The sequence below is a fragment of the Podarcis cretensis genome (genome assembly GCF_951804945.1).
Source record: "Podarcis cretensis genome assembly, chromosome: 17".
Lineage (NCBI taxonomy): Eukaryota > Metazoa > Chordata > Lepidosauria > Squamata > Lacertidae > Podarcis > Podarcis cretensis.
The window spans coordinates 24,191,306-24,208,037 of NC_137187.1; the positions used below are offsets into that span (position 1 = coordinate 24,191,306).

The window sequence follows — 16,732 nt, forward strand, 5'->3', positions numbered from 1 at the left end:
AATTTCTTTTCCTTGCCTGTCCAGATGCGCTGTGGAAACCAGTATCCTATGCCTCAGCCAGCAAACGTGCCCCACAAGAGAGTTAACGGTGGGGTGCAGAGGCAGGCAGTTTCTTGTTGAAGAGTTTCTGCTCTGGGCTGGCAAACTTGCTTGCATCGCGGCCGAGGGTCTAACACAGAGAGGTATCCTTTCACTTGCTTTTTTTCTTTGCAACTGGTGCAGTGCGAACCCAGAAGCAAGCACCAAGCAGTTGCTAGGAAATGCCCCAATCGACGTGCCGGATTCACGTAATTAGCAGGTCGTTGCGTAACGTGCCATTTTGGCTGCCGGGGGTTTGTGGATAGCGGCACATTGCAAACGAACCTGAAGCCATCCTCCTTCCAAATGGAAGAGCAGAAAAGTTAGAAGTCTGCAAGGAATGTTTGCAAGCTTGCCTGCCAGCAGATATCTGTTAGTCACATATGCCACATCGACAGCCAAAGAAAGAAAGAAAGAAAGAAAGAAAGGAAGGAAGGAAGGAAGGTAGCAATTTACTTCCAGTACGTAGAAAATACTGGCTGTAAAATTGCCCCATTATACCGTATTTTTCGCTCTATAGGACGCACTTTCCCCCCTCCAAAAATTAAGGGGAAATGTGTGTGCGTCCTATGAAGCGAATGCAGGCTCCTTGGCTTCAGCGATAGCAACGCGAAATCTCCGAAGCGCAGAGGGAGCGCTCCCTCCGCGCTCCGGAGGTTACGCGTTGCTTTCGCTGAAGCCTGGAGAGCGAGAGGGGTCAGCGCACACCGACCCCTCTCGCTCTCCAGGCTTCAGGGTAGCCCTGTGAAGCCTTTGGAGTGCAGCGGGAACTCGCGCTGCGCTCCAAAGGCTTCCGGTTCCTTTTGCTGAAGCTGGGAGAGCAAGACTTTTCTGGCTTCAGCAGAGATTGAGAGCTGCGCACCGCTCCTTCAGCAAAGCGGGAGAAGAAATGGAAGGGGCTCCGTTTCTCTTGCCGCTTCGCTGAAGGGGTGCTGAGCAGAGAGGGGGAGATTTTTTCTCTCTTGTTCTCCTCCTCTAAAACAAGGTACTTCCTGTGGTCGGGTGCGTCCTATAGAGCGAAAAATACGGTATATGGTTACCAGTTCTGGATCTATCAGAGTCTTTTTCCTTTTAGAATTGCATCAAAGGTCCAGCTTTGCCAAGCGCACCTTTTCCTCATCATTTCTGAATTTATGAGAGGACCCTCACCTGGATAAACCTCCTTCTCCTCCCCCCTCCCACCCCATCCTAAGGGCTTTGTGCCACAAGCCTTCCAAGATTTGAAGCCAGGAAGACTTCTGTTTCAGCATAATTTTTGCCATTAAAGATAATTAACCCGTGTGCATTTTATTTAGGGCATTTTCAGCACAGCTGGGTGTTTTAAAACGGAACAGGGCACTCACCTATAGCAACCTTGTCTTGTCAGGAATGTGATTTGGGTTGTTTTGGTTCATATCTAGGCCTAAAAGAAAGCAAGGGGTGAATCTAATCTCATCTGCCTCCCCCTCAACCCACTTCCTTGGATACAATACTTAGGTGTGTGGTTTAAAAACAGCACAATTTCAATTATGAAGATACATTAAAAAGAAAGAAAGAAAAAAATACAATGTAATATATTCTCATAAATTCTTATATAAATATATATGTGATTATTGTAATACATACACTAGTGGCCAAAATTGTGGAAACTTTTTTGGGGAAAGTGTATTTCCGAGGTTTGATAGCTCATAACACCACTTTTTTTGGAGAAATACCATAACCATTGATATATAATTTTATGGCATTACTCCAAAAAAAAGTGGTGGTAGGAGCCATCATTGCCAAAAACAAGATGACACCTGATTGGCTTTCTATAAACACTCCCTTTTCTGGTTATTTTGATAGAATACAGATAATTGGACAAACTTTGTTGCATTACATTCTTCATTAAACTATCTCTCCATTGATATATATTTTTATGGCATTTGTCCAAAAAATAAATAAATGGTGTTATGAGCCATCAAACCTCAGAAATAGTTTTCCCCAAAAGGTTTCCAGAATTTTGGCCACTAGTGTATGTAGATATTAATAGCCTGCTATATTGTGTATAGACTCGTTCCAAATGTCATATTTATCCAAGCAAAGTCTACATCTATAAGCAGTCTGTTCAGAAAACTGTGAGTGTTGTCGAATTGTCAACCCGTTGGTTAAAGGGTATCATATCTTTATTCTTCCAATCTGTCAGTTGGCCACCATTAGGACACGTAGAATCCATTTTTGTTGTTCCATTAACTTCCATACAATAGGTATATAATTAAAAAGAATATTCTCTGCTGGAAGTTTTAACTTTCTCTGTAGAAAGTTAAGTATAGAACATTGTACAAGCATTTGTTTCAAAGGGGCACGTTCCTTGCCCCTTCTCCAGCAGAAAGCTACCTTAGATAGTCCTTTTTTATACAAACGTAAAGGAGTCCAGTAAATTCCATATATATATATATATATATATATATATATATATATATATATATATATGTAGTATAAGCAGTGCTTTTTTCTTGAAAAAAAGGTGGAGGAACTCATCACAAAAGTGGTTTATGCCCAATCGCAGTGCCAACGCCCCCCGGGCTAAATGTAAGATGTGATTAAGAAACTCAAGCAGACGGTGATCTGGTTTAGAAATGGCCACAACTTTATTGGATTACAGATATAGATGGATTTTTCGCTCAAGCATTGGGTGTATATTCTGGGGGGAGCAAATCAATTATTTAATTTAAAAACTAGGTAGGGGAACTCAGTTCCTGTGAGTTCCTGCTCAACCCCCCCCTGAGTATTATTATTATTATTATTATTATTATTATTATTACCCCGCCCTCCCCAGCCAAAACTGGGCTCAGAGTGGCTAACATCAAATGTATAACACATTAACATAAAATCAGGCAATCAATTAAAATACATCCTAATTTTTTTAGTTTAAGGTCCATTGATACCTTTGATATTGAGGCTAAAACACTGCCCCACTGTCTAGGAAATATTGAAAGTTCTGATTCTTAGTTCTCATGGGTGACCAGGAGAGAGAAAGAGTCTCTTTGCAAACTAGACTGCTGCAGGTCACACTTGTACCAGATGTTAGGGGCAAACCTGGGGTAGCCACCCCCATTTTGCATGGCCACCTGTAAATCTGGAGACCTTGGAGCAGGCATTGCCAGACTTGGCCCTCCAGCTGTTTTGGGACTACAACTCCCATCATCCCTAGCTAACAGGACCAGTGGTCAGGGATGATGGGAAGTGTAGTCCCAAAACAGGTGGAGGACCAAGTTTGGCTATGCCTGGCTTAGAGGATCTTGCCTGTTGATAATTGGAGAAACAGGATGCTGCAGGGCCCCTTAAATCAGTTTTAGGGCCTGCTTACTCACGACTGGCTGGGCCCTTTCAAAAACAACACAGAGAACCCATCTCTTACAGTACGCTATTCATTTGTTTCACATAAATACAGACCCAAAACCCCACACGGCTACTTAAAATAAGCTGTCACACCAGGAAACCCGAAAGAATGCTTTGATACCGAAGGCACTTTCGTAAGTTGAAAGAATCCGCTTCTTCCAAACTTCCAAACATCCGTGGGAGTTTTGGAAAGCGCATCTTTGTTGATAAGAATTGATTCCTCTCAATGCTGGGATGGGGAACCCACTTTCTCCCCTAGATGTTACTGAACTACAAACCCCACCATCCTACAAACCATGCTGATTGGGAGCTGACAGAAGTTGGAAACCCACAACATCTGGAGGAGCCACAGATCTCCCATCCCTGTTTTAGTGTGTGTCAGGGTGGATTCGATTTAAATCACTCATCAGTAAGACTTGATTTAAATCATTGTTTTTCCAGAAAGACTCATTCTTGCTGGCATAATCTTAATATTTACAACCAGAGGAAGTTTTCATTTTTGGAATAATAATGTTCTGAGTAGTTTTTACAGCTATATCTAAAATGACTGATTTGGTTATACTATTAGAAATACATAGACAGATAATTATGAAATGATTGTGAGGTTTAATAAGTTAACTGTTTATATTTGGACAACTTTTCTGCTGTACTTTACTAGAAGGAGGAAAATAATCATTAGTAACTGTCAGGGAACTGCCATCGGAAGGACAGGTGGTGAGAAGGCTTCAGGAGAATAGGAGAGCCTCTTCTTCAGCAGAAGAGGGAACCAGTAGGGGGAGTGCGAGAGCTCCAAAGGAAAGGGAGTCGGAGGGGAGGCTCTGGGATACTTCCAGTGGGAACAGCGAGGAGGTATCAGAACAGCCCTTAAGAACTCCCACCCCCCGCCGGAAACTGTCACGCAGGGAATCCAGGAGGCGCATGTCTGTGAAACAGCTTTTATGCTGGAAACGCTTCCGCAAACGCCCACTGTCAGATTCTACCAGCGACTGAGGGAGCCATGCTCAAGGGCTCCTCTCAAGGCAGGGTTTCACTACACTGAGTGAGCTCTGAGGGATCGAGTTTCAACGCACAAGCAGCTCATTATCCCACCACAGCAATCTGACAGTCCCTGAAAGCAGCTTGTGCAAAGAGAGGCATCATGAGCAACCCAGCCGGAGCCGGAGATGGGAGAGCAGCTGCAGCCGGTCCTAGCCTGGAAGAAAGGTACAGGATGTTGGAGGTACAGTTAGCTCTGCAAACGGCGAGGTTGGAGGAGAGGAGGGCTCATGATGCAGAAAAGGGGAAAGCCGCCCAGCTCTCGAGGAAAGTGCCAGGACTGGTGCAGAAGTTTGGGGGTGATCCCAGGAATTATCAAGCCTTCAGGACTGAGATGCAATATGCCCTCAATCTGCAGTTTGATGATTTTCCTGATGAGGATTCGAGGGTTGCTTTTGTGATTGGGCATCTCGAAGGCCCGGCCAGAGATTGGGTGAGACCACTAATGGCAGCCAATAATGAAGCCCTAAGGGACACAAGGAAGTTTTTTCGCGCCATGGATCTGATGTTTTCCAGCGAGATTGAGCAGGGAGTGGCGCGCAGGCAGTTAATGGCGTGTAAACAAGGGAACCGATCTGTCCGTGAGTACTGGACTGAGTTCACCATGTTGATCCATAAATTAGGATGGGATTTGTCAGCGGAACCGATACAAATGCTGTTCGAAGAAGGACTATCTTCGGCAGTGAAAGACGAACTTTCCCGGGGGCCCAGGGCGGAGTCTATGGACCTTCTGACTAAATCAGCGCTGGCCATAGGCTCACGCCAGGAGGCCAGAGCCTTGGAGAAGCGGGAAGGGAAAGGGGAGCGTTGGAGGGATTTCCGCATTCCAGAGATGCCAGAGCAGCCTTCTCTGCCAGCAGAGCCGATGGAAATCGGAACAGCGCGCGCGCGCGCAATTTCAAACCCCAGTGAAGGGCGGAAGAAGGAGGGAAAAGGCGCCAAGAAATGTTTTCTCTGCCAACAGCCAGGTCATTTTGCCAGAGTTTGTCCGCAAAGAAAGGAATGGCAAGGAATGGCGGGAGCTGTTGGGGAGGAGGGAGAAGGAGCTAAGGAGCAAGTAAAAGCCAACGCCTGGCTGCCACCGACGGGGCACAGCAGCCAGGCCAAGGAACAGTAAATGTGCCCACGCCAGAACCCCCAAGACCAGCTCTTGTAATAGAGGTGTTGCTGGAGCTGGCAAACGGACACCCACTAAAAGTGAAGGCGTTACTAGACTCAGGCAGCTCCTGCAACTTTATGAGTAAGGAGTTTGCAGCCGCCCATCAGATACAAACCATTCCTTTAAAAAATCCCCTGCAGGTGACCACGATTGATGGGAGGGCGCTGTTGGGGGGAGAAGTAGACCAGCAAACTGTCCCCATGACAATGAGGGTGGCAAGACACACAGAACGGATAGCGTTTAATATAGCCACGTTGGGAGGAGCGCCCATCATTTTGGGGATGAGCTGGCTAGCGCTGCATGATCCGCTTGTGGGATGGCACCAGAGAGTGGTTTCCTTTGGGTCAGCACATTGTATGGGACACTGCACAGAAAGAGGGGGCCAAGTGGGGACTCAGGCCACGTTAGCAAAGATAGAAGCAATGGAACAAGGTAGGGTACCACGACAGTATGCAGATTTTGCCGACGTCTTCAGCGAAAGGGAAGCAGATAAACTACCCCCGCACAGACCCTTTGACTGCCAAATCAACTTACTTCCAGGGGCGCAATTGCCAGTGGGCAAGGTGTATGCAATGTCTGACAGAGAAATGCAGGAGCTAAGGGAGTTTATTGACAAAAACCTCAAGCGTGGGTTCATCAGGGAGTCACGAGCGGTGGGGGGTAGTCCAGTGTTCTTTGTAGACAAAAAAAACTCGGACAAACCGAGATTAATTGTGGATTTCAGGGCCCTAAACGCCGTGTCCGAACCCGTGAGCTTCCCTATGCCCAGAATCGATGACATTCTGACCCGGGTGAGAAAGGGGAAGATTTTTACCAAGCTGGACCTGAGGGGGGCGTATAACCTGATACGTATGAGAAAGGGAGATGAGTGGAAAACCACTATGTTCACCCCCTTGGGGGCATTTGAGTACTGCGTTATGCCCTTCGGCCTCCAGGCGGGTTCCGCAGTATTTCAATCATTTATGAATCACGTACTAGGACCATTGCTGTACAAGAACTGCGCTGCGTTCTTGGACGATGTACTGGTGTACTCGGAGGATGAAGAGCAGCATGTGCGAGATGTGCGAGAAGTACTGAGCAAACTGCAAGAAAACCAGCTGTGGGTGAAACTGGAGAAGTGTCAGTTCCACACCAGGGAGGTGGAATTCCTTGGGTACCGGTTGTCGGACAAGGGGCTGGCCATGGATCCTAGCAAGGTGCAAGCGGTGCTGGAATGGAGGCCACCGAAAACTAAGAAAGATGTGCAGAGGTTTTTGGGGTTCGGAAACTTCTATCGGAAGTTCATCAAGAACTTCGCCCATTTAACAGCCCCCATCACGGATTGTCTCAGCAGTAAGAAGAAATTTGTCTGGACGGAAGAAGCGCAGCGAGCTTTCGAAAGTTTAAAGAAGGCGTTTGCTTCGGAAGAACAACTCTTACACGTGGATCTGCAGCAGCCGATGAGGGTGGAAACCGACGCGTCTGACAGAGCGGTGGGGGCCGTGCTTCTGCAGCCAGGAGCGAATACGTCGGAATGGAGGCCGTGTGCCTTCTTCTCGAGGAAATTGAACAAGTCTGAGAGGAATTATACAGTGTACGACAGAGAATTACTCGCTGTCCACGAAGCGTTCAAGAGATGGAGACACCTGTTGATTGGAGCGCAACACAAGGTTCAAGTGCGGACAGACCACAAAAATCTAGAATACTGGAGGACAGCCCGAGTGTTGAACCAGAGACAAGTAAGATGGGCGCAAGAGTTCTCCAAGTTCAATTTTGAGATTCGCTACGTGCCAGGGGCTGAGAATGTCAGGGCGGACGCTCTCTCCAGAAAACCTGAGTACTTGGAGGGGGAAGGAGGGGCGGAAGAAAGACATATCATCTCAGAGGACCACTGGGTTTGTGGGGCGGCATTGGTGGGGCAAAGAGAACTGGTAGAGGGTATTGAAAACGATGAATATGCCCAAGAGAAACTTAGGGAACTCAGGGAGACAGGTGAGAACGCAGGGGGGTTTGAGGAAAAGAACGGAAAACTATATTACAAAGGGGCGCTCTACATACCAGGTGGGGAACTAAGAGGGCGGGTGCTTAAGCAGTTGCATGACAGCCCCACGGCGGGGCACTTCGGGCAGCACAAAACCATGTGGTTGGTTACCAGGGAGTTTTGGTGGCCCAAGGTGCGGGAGGACGTGCGGGAGTATGTCAGGGGATGCGACAGGTGCCAAAGAGCAAAGGGAGAGAGGTTGGCGCCAGCGGGGTTATTAGAACCCTTACCCACCCCAGAAAGGCCATGGGAGATGGTATCCATAGACTTCATGACCGATCTACCGAGATCCAAAGGGAAAACCACGGTCATGGTGGTGGTAGATCTACTAACTAAGATGTGCCACTTTATAGCTTGTTCACATGCAGTGACAGCGGAAGAAACCGCAAGGTTGTTTGTGGAGCACATTTTTAGGTTGCATGGCGCCCCCTTGAGGGTTTTGAGCGACAGAGGAAAACAATTTACTTCTAGGTTCTGGAGGAAACTAATGAGCATGTTGCATGTGGAGGTAAGTTTTTCCACCGCCAGACACCCAGAAACAAATGGGCAAGCAGAAAGGGCAAACGGGGTTTTGCAACAATATCTGAGGTGTTATGTAAAGGACAGAGAAACGGATTGGGTGGACTGGTTACCTCTGGCAGAATTTGCCTACAACAACGCGGAGAACGTGTCCACAGGGATGAGTCCCTTTCTAGCCAATTATGGGTGTCATCCTCGGGCGTTTCCAGGAGAGGGCGGGGGAAGGTGGAGTGTACCTGCAGCGGAAAATTTTGTTGAAGAGATGGAAGCGATCCACCGTCAGCTCCAACTCAACTTAGAGAAAGCCAAAGAAGAATATAAGAAGCAAGCTGACAGAAATAGGAGGGAAGGCGAAACCATAAGGGTGGGTAACCGGGTGTGGCTATCCACCCAAGGACTGCCGTTCAAGGGAGGGTGTAAGAAATTGAGACCCAAACGGTTGGGACCCTTTGAGGTCATACAGCAGGTGAACCCAGTAGCATTCAAACTCCGATTGCCCAGTCACATGAAATTGCATCCAGTATTTCACAGGTCATTACTGTCGCCATACAGAGAGGGGTGTGAGTGGGGGGAACATGAGAGGGAGGTCACCCGGACACCCGTCATAGAAGAGAGAGAACGCAACATGGATGTGGCAGGGATCATTGATTCCAGGTGGAAGGGGAATCAGGTGGAATACTTGGTAGAATGGGAGGGGGAGGAAGAGTCAGAAAACGCATGGGTACCGGCAGAGGAAGTCAAAGACGAGATTTTAATAGAAACGTTTCATCGGCGTTTCCCAAGTAAACCACAACCAGTGGCAAGGTTTAGGAGGGAACACTTCGGGACTACAGATGAGGAAGGGGAATTTGAAGGGTTCCCAGAGTCGGAAGTGGAGGTGGAAACAGATTCCGACGAAGAAGAGGAAGAGGGGGAAAGAGGCGGTAAGCCGTGGTTAGAAGTGTTTGAATCCTCGGAGGATGAGGGGAGTTCCTTCCAGGGATTTCCGTCCTCGCCGCCAGTAAGAAAAGAGGCGGGAGGGGGTGAAGGGGGCCCTGGGGGGGAGGTGGATGTCAGGGAACTGCCATCGGAAGGACAGGTGGTGAGAAGGCTTCAGGAGAATAGGAGAGCCTCTTCTTCAGCAGAAGAGGGAACCAGTAGGGGGAGTGCGAGAGCTCCAAAGGAAAGGGAGTCGGAGGGGAGGCTCTGGTATACTTCCAGTGGGAACAGCGAGGAGGTATCAGAACAGCCCTTAAGAACTCCCACCCCCCGCCGGAAACTGTCACGCAGGGAATCCAGGAGGCGCATGTCTGTGAAACAGCTTTTATGTTGGAAACGCTTCCGCAAACGCCCACTGTCAGATTCTACCAGCGACTGAGGGAGCCATGCTCAAGGGCTCCTCTCAAGGCAGGGTTTCACTACACTGAGTGAGCTCTGAGGGATCGAGTTTCAACGCACAAGCAGCTCATTATCCCACCACAGTAACAATTTAAACAATTTATTTAACTAAAGCAATAACATTATAGCATATGTATCCATGTTTGTTAACTGATGCGGTTAAACGTGTTTTGTTTTGTTTTAAAAAACAAAACTTAAGACTGAGTTTTAGCACATATGAAAAACTTAAAACAAATCCTTACTTCCTGATGAATAGCCTTTGGACTATAATGTAACTTAAATAGAAAACTGTCTTTAGAAAGATTTTTCCTCCAAAAGCATTTTATTTAAAAAATCTGATTTAAATCAAAACAATCCGATTTAAATTTTTTAAAAATCCGATTTTTAAACAATTTTTTAAATTAAAAAAATCATTGATTTTTATCTACCCTGGTGTGTATTCATGTGCTTGTGGGTGGTTTGTTTTTTTTTTGAGGGAGGGTGGGGGTAAGGGTGTGAGCCTTGAGGCATTATGTTGTGAAGTGAAATCCCGAGGTGATTCCTTGAGGACTGTTGAAAGTGACCCGGAAAGTTAAAGGGGTAAAAAAGAAAAGCAGTCAACTTAGAAGAAGTGCTTTGCATATCTTAGGGAAAGAAGTGAATCAGATACACCTCACCGCTGACGCATGGTGCTTTATCCTCCCTTCTCATGAGTTGAGTTCACATGGCTACTTCATTGCACAGTGGCTGCTCAGACACGTTCAGAACTTGGAATTCTGCCTCTTCTAGTGAATCTACATTAACCACACAACGTGAGAGGTCCGGTCTTTCACCCTGTTTTAGCAACAGCTGCGGAGAGCATATTTAAGGATGGTGAGATTTTGTGTGCTGCTTTCCAGGCGTTCGTCTTCCCAGAGGGTCGGTAATGTTGACCCAGGAAGGACCTGTATCTGCAGAACGACATGGACTTGACTCACAAAGAACGACAGGTCATGGCTTTGGAGAGATGCTCAAACTTAAGTTACTAGAAACTGCCATGCTTCTTGTAACGTTCACATGTCTGCATCTGTCCAACAGATCTACATGAGCTCTCTGACATGTTTAGTGTTACTTGCTTTCAAAAGCGTGACCGGCTTCAGGGTGGAGTTGGGATTTGAACCACAGTATGACTGCTACGCTGCACAACTTAAATGAAACTAAATGACAACAACAATTATTTTATTATTTATACTCTGTCCATCTGACTGGGTTGCCCCCAGCCACTCTGGGCGGCACCCAACACTGAGATCCAGCGCCGAGGGCCTTCTGGCGGTTCCCTCATTGTGAGAAGTGAGGTTACAGGGAACCAGACAGAGGGCCTTCTCGGTAGTGGCGCCCATCCTGTGGAACACCCTCCCTTCAGATGTGAAGGAAATAAGCAGCTATCCTATCTTTAAAAGACATCTGAAGACAACCCTGTTCAGGGAAGTTTTTAATATTTAATGCTGTACTGTTTTTAACACTCGATTGGGAGCCACCCAGAGTGGCTGGGGAAACTCAGCCAGATGGGCGGGGTATAAATAATATATTATTATTATTATTATTATTATTATTATTATTATTATTATTATTATGATATAAAAACATAAGAAACCATCACACGTTAAAAATTGCATGTCGAGGTCCCCAGGGCCACCCCAATAACTCACACATCACACAGAATTTTTGTTTAAGATTTTTGGCATAATTTTGGCCACAACTTTATTAAAATACAAATTTGTGTGTGGTTGCTTAGGCATTGGTTGTGACTATCTGCCCCCACCATGGGGGACAGACTGACATTCCACACGATGCGATGCTATGGCCCGAGCCCCCTTGACAGAGTGGACAAGCAATAGTGGGCCCCCAATTCCTTTAACGGAATCCCTTGCAGCAGCAGCAGCATTAGAGGGGCAGGCACAGCCAATCCATGCCCCTCAACCAACCAAACCATAAACCACTGCCTAACCACGAACCCTACAAGTTGTGATGATTTGCTACGCAGTAGGCGAAAACCAAATGGCCCCAGCCAATCAGCCAGATGGACAAAATTCCTACCGGGCCCCTGCCCCAAGAGCAGATGACCCCATGACAGGCATAGCAAGTTCAAAGCGAACAATCCTATTCTAGGGAGGGAGGGACGGGCAATCCGATGCATGGGAGAAAAGAGGAAGCCCTAGCCTCGTGCAAGAAGTTTTAGCATTTCTGGCTGTCACTCAACAAATGGCAAAATTAACTTCTTTCCAACAACAAGGGAAGCCCCAATTGCATCAGTGGCCAAGGGTCAATTAGCCCACCCCCAACTTTGGAGTGTCCTGGCGGCCCCCACCGCAACACGTGCTCTCCGTGAAGGAGAACATGCTTTCCCGAAACAGAACTGCCTTCAGATGGCTTCTAAAAGTTGTATGGTTGTTTTTTTCCTTGACATCCGAAGGGAAGGTGTTCCACAGGGAGGGTGCCACTACTGAGAAGCCCCTCTGTCTGGTTCTCAGCCTGTGTATCAGATGGAGCTGGTAGACAGCTGCCCTGGACACAGAATTGACTGCCATGGACATCTATGAGTTCAAAATGACTCCCAGGCTGCACAGCTGGTCCTTCAGGGGCACAGCTTGAAAGTGTAGAGCCGCCCAGAGTGGCTTTTAAACAAAAGCTTTAAAGCTAAACACATTTAAAAACAACCACCAAAAAACAAAACAAAAAAACCCGGTAGCTGTTTTATAAGACTCTGTATCAGCTGAATATTTTATCATGAAACCACTCTTGGCATGATAATTAGCTTGAAAAGACGACGACTGGAAGCTCTGTCTAAATTGCAGCTATTTTGTTAGTGATTTCTGTGCAGTTTGACCTCATCAAGGCATGGCATTTGGCCGCTCCTCTGAATTGCTAATAATGATGCATTGTTTTGAGCTCTGAGCTTCATTAAGCTTCCTCCGTCATTGCTGGTCGCAACTCTAGGCAACTTAAGAAGATTAGCATCAATCCCGTCTGGGTAGCATCTCTTAATGTCACAGTGTTTTGACAGAGTTATATGAGCTTTTTAAAGAAACTCGTAAAACGGGAGTGGGTTGCGTGCAGCCCCCCAAGCATACTTGCGTTGGCAACAAATGTTAGATTTGGGGGTCTTGGACAGGGAACCTGGCCCTACAGTGACTTGGAGCTCGAATGCTTTGCCGTCCCCATAACAGCAGTCCCCCCCCCCCCCAGATCGGGGAACCCTTGAAACGAGGAGAGTGCAGGGGTCGCCCAAGCTTGTGTCACAGGCGCCTGCCACAAATGGCTGCCGCATCTGAAAAAGGAGACAATGCCATCAAACTATGTGGACACCTCCTTCATCCAAATCAATGGATGCCGCAGCCATGTTTGCTTGCAGTGAGAAGCTCTTTGTTCAGAAAGGGATGGTGTCCAATCCTGGCATCCAGTGAAATGTGAGCAGGTTTAATGTGGGACAGGATAAGGGCAGATCTACATTTCCATTTGCCCCACTGCTTTCCCCAAATCGGAGCGAATGGCAATTCGCTGCAGTTCTCTGCAGAAGTTTGCTTGTTCCAATATTTATCCTAAGAGCCGTTTTTTTTCCAGGGAAAAGGGACAGGGCAAAGGCAAGCCTGCTTGGACCCGTACCTAAAAAGTGTGGGGCAAGTGGAAAACCACTCGAACCCATGCTTTCTCGGCACGCAACAAGTGGACGATCCCTAAGCTGATGCAAACAGGAGCTGAGCAGGAGGTAGAAACAGTATTGCGTGCATTTTTGCGGGTTTTTGACTGGGTGGCCCTGCAGGTGTTGCTCCCATCAGCTCCAGGCAGGTTTGCCAATGATGAGAGATGATAGGAATTTGAGTTCCCCTGCATCCTGCTGCTGGGCAGTGATTCGGATCTGAGATCTCCAAGGCTGTGTTTTGTAAACAAAGAGAGCTGGGCCTGTTGCAAGCACATGAGTCAAAACTGCGGTTAAAATCTGACCCTTGGAACCTGTGGTTTGTGTCTGCCTTCCTGCTAAATGCCAATATTGCTTCTGACACAACATTTATCTGTGGTTAAAGTGAGAGGGATGGTGCTGAAATTTGCTTTGGGAGGTTGCGAAACGGAACAGATGACCTAGTAGTCCATTTGCAACCCCTGAACTAATAAAAACCACTTTTTGGAACCAGTGGTACCTCGGTTTTTTAACGCCTCTGTACTCAAATGTTTCAGAACTCATACACCGAAAACCTGGAAGTAAGTGCCTCAGTTTTCGAACGCGCCTCAGAAGTCGAACAAGAAACACGGCTTCTGTTTTGAGTTTTCCATATTGAGGCTTGTGTTTTGAGGCTTTCAGTTTTCGAATGTTTCAGAACTTGAATGGACTTCTGGAGCTGATTATGTTCGAAAACTAAGGTACCACTGTATAGTGGAATATTGCACAAGTTTAGCACCCATTTCCATATTGTTTGCAAGTAACACAGAAATGAGCCCTGAGCTTCCAATATTGCGTCACGTGAAAGCTCAGATATATGAACTTAACAATTAAGGGAAATTCATGGAAACAGAATGAACTACCATGTCAGGGCAGCCAAAGCAGAAAGATGGGAATTTGGGGGGGGGGGGGAAATCCATGCAGATAAACTCTACATGGAATTTTTCAGAAAGTCTCATAACCCACTGCATATAGAAAACTAGATATTAGGCAGAAAGGCGCTCACATTGGCCTCCCCTATTGTTTTATGTGTATTGTGAAGCCTGTTTTCCCAGGAGAGAATGTTCAGACATGCAACTCCTCCCTGTTGTCTGATGCAGTCCAAAAACAGCTTGATCGCCTTCCCAAATGTTTGTTTTAGATCATGCCAGAGGTATAAAGGGAAATGTCTGCCATGAGTTGGTACCCATTTTTTCTCTTTTTTGCAAGTTACTACTTGTCTTAGTCTGTTAAAGTGTGTGGGTGGGGGAGAGATTATGATGTTTTAATTGTTTTCTCTACATCTAACAGGGAAAGGCACCCGTTTAAAAAACCTGACAACCAGCAATCGGTTATTTGAATGAACCCTATATTTACTAGTAATTTTGGCAGTGGCATTGCTCAGATACTGATCTGGCTTTTCACTTTGAAGCAGCAGCTGTTACTGCCATACGCATGTGAGCTGGAAACATTAAAACAAGTGACATGCATTTGTAAAAAACCAGGATGGGTAGGAAGTGGGTGGGAATCTTCCTTTAGAATGTGGAAATGAAGGGTTTACTTGTTATCTTTTCTGTCATCTGCCGGACTGGATGCCAGCTTCCCCTGTGATTATGAGAACTCAGCAGTTAATACACATGTTGTCAACCTCCTTCCATTCATTTTATATAGGCAGATCCTGCGTGTGTATGTGTGTTGAAGAAGGAAAAGAAGATTTTTCTTTTTCTTTTTAAGTTTCCGAGCGAAAAGTGACCAGTGTGATAATAACCTTGAGGATTTGGGCTTATCAAAAAGTTGACATTTAGAAAGTTAAGATATACTGATGAGGGAGGATCTTGTAGTCCCTTTTTTCTATTCATTCTTTACTTCCTTTGTTTATTTCTTGCATATTAGTTTGCTTCTTTTACCGTATTGTGAAAAGAAGAAGCAATTTAGAACAGGGAGCCTAATTGCTTGGTTGTATTGTTTTCTGTTTGCTTGGCAGTTTCTTGTGCTGTCTCACTAGCAGCGCAAACCTATTCACGTTTACTCTAAAGTAAATTCCGTGGCCTTCAATGCAGCTTACTCACGGCTGAGCGTGTTTTCGGATTGCAGCCGAAGAGTGTTGGTTTATTGATGAGAACATTAGATATTGGAATAAATATTTATGGGATGGGAGGCGGGGAGGCAGCAGAGGTAAGAGCACAAATTACATTGGCAGTCAGTTGATAAAGATGAACAAGCGTCCCTTGAAGCTGAGTTGGTTTATGAATCTGGTTTTCTCTATGCTGAAACACAAGGGACACAGGTGGCGCTGTGGGTTAAACCACAGAGCCTAGGACTTGCCGATCAGAAGGTTGGTGGTTCGAATCCTTGCCACAGGGTGAGCTCCCGTTGCTCGGTCCCTGCTCCTGCCAACCTAGCAGTTCGAAAGCACGTCAAAGTGCAAGGAGATAAATGGGTTTCCGTGCACTCCTCTGGATCGCCAGAAGCGGCTTAGTCATGCTGGCCACATGACCCGGAAGCTGTACGCCGGCTCCCTTGGCCAACAAAGCAGGATGAGCACTGCAACCCCAGAGTTGGCCACAACAGGACCAAATGGTCAGGGGTCTCTTTATCTTTACCTGTGCTGAAACACAGTTATTTTGTGTGTTTGAGGTGTCTTTAGTTATTTTCCCGTGTCACTCTGTACATTCTTGGTTCTCTTTCTTCCCTTAGAGACCATTGCTTCTTCTCATACTGACTGTGAACACAATTAGATGGTTATTGTTTTAACTTTGGTTTTAACGATTCACCCCTGACCATGGGTCCTGCTGGCTAGGGCTGATGGGAGTTGCAGTCCAAAAACAACTGGAGGCCTTTAAGTTTGGGAAACCCTGGTCTACTCCGGCCCCCTGCGATGCAGGAATCTCAGCTAAAGCATCCATGACAGATGGCCATCCAATCTCTGCTTAAAAACTTCTCAGGAAGGAGAGTCCACAACCTCCCGAGGGAGACCGTTCCTCTGTCAAACAGCCCTTACTGTTAGAATGTTCTTCTGTATGTTTAGTCAGAATCTCCTTTCTTGTAACTTGGAGCCATGGGTTCGAGTCCTGCCCTCCGGAGCGGGAGAAAACAAGCTTGCTCCCTCTTCCATGTGACAGATATTTGAAGATGCCTATCATATCTCGGCTCACTCTCCTCTTTTCCAGGCTAAACATGCCCAGCTCCTTCAACCATTCCACATAAGGCATAGTTTATCTCAGGCATCCCCAAACCTGGCCCTCCGGCTGTTTTGGGACTACAATTCCCATCATCCCTGACCACTGGTCCTGTTAGCTAGGGATCATAGGAGTTGTAGTCCCAAAACAGCTGGAGGGCCGAGTTTGGGGATGCCTGGTTTATCTATTTGCTTTTTTAAAAAAACACACACAATGTTTTATAGTGTGATGAATTTTGCGATAGGTCAGTATGGAAATACTTTTATTAATACATAAAGAAATAGAGAGGGGTAATCATCTTCACTTCAGCCAATTTTGTGAAGCAGAAATAAATCTTCCAAGCTCTCTCAAGA

The 16,732-nt window shown here is 46.5% G+C and overlaps 1 protein-coding gene across 4 annotated transcripts in view; it reads left to right on the forward strand.

Annotated features, from left to right (window-relative positions):
* The window catches only part of MOB3B (MOB kinase activator 3B), a 110,351-nt gene that overhangs the window by 60,604 nt on the left and 33,015 nt on the right, over window positions 1-16,732 (forward strand). The window lies entirely within an intron of this gene.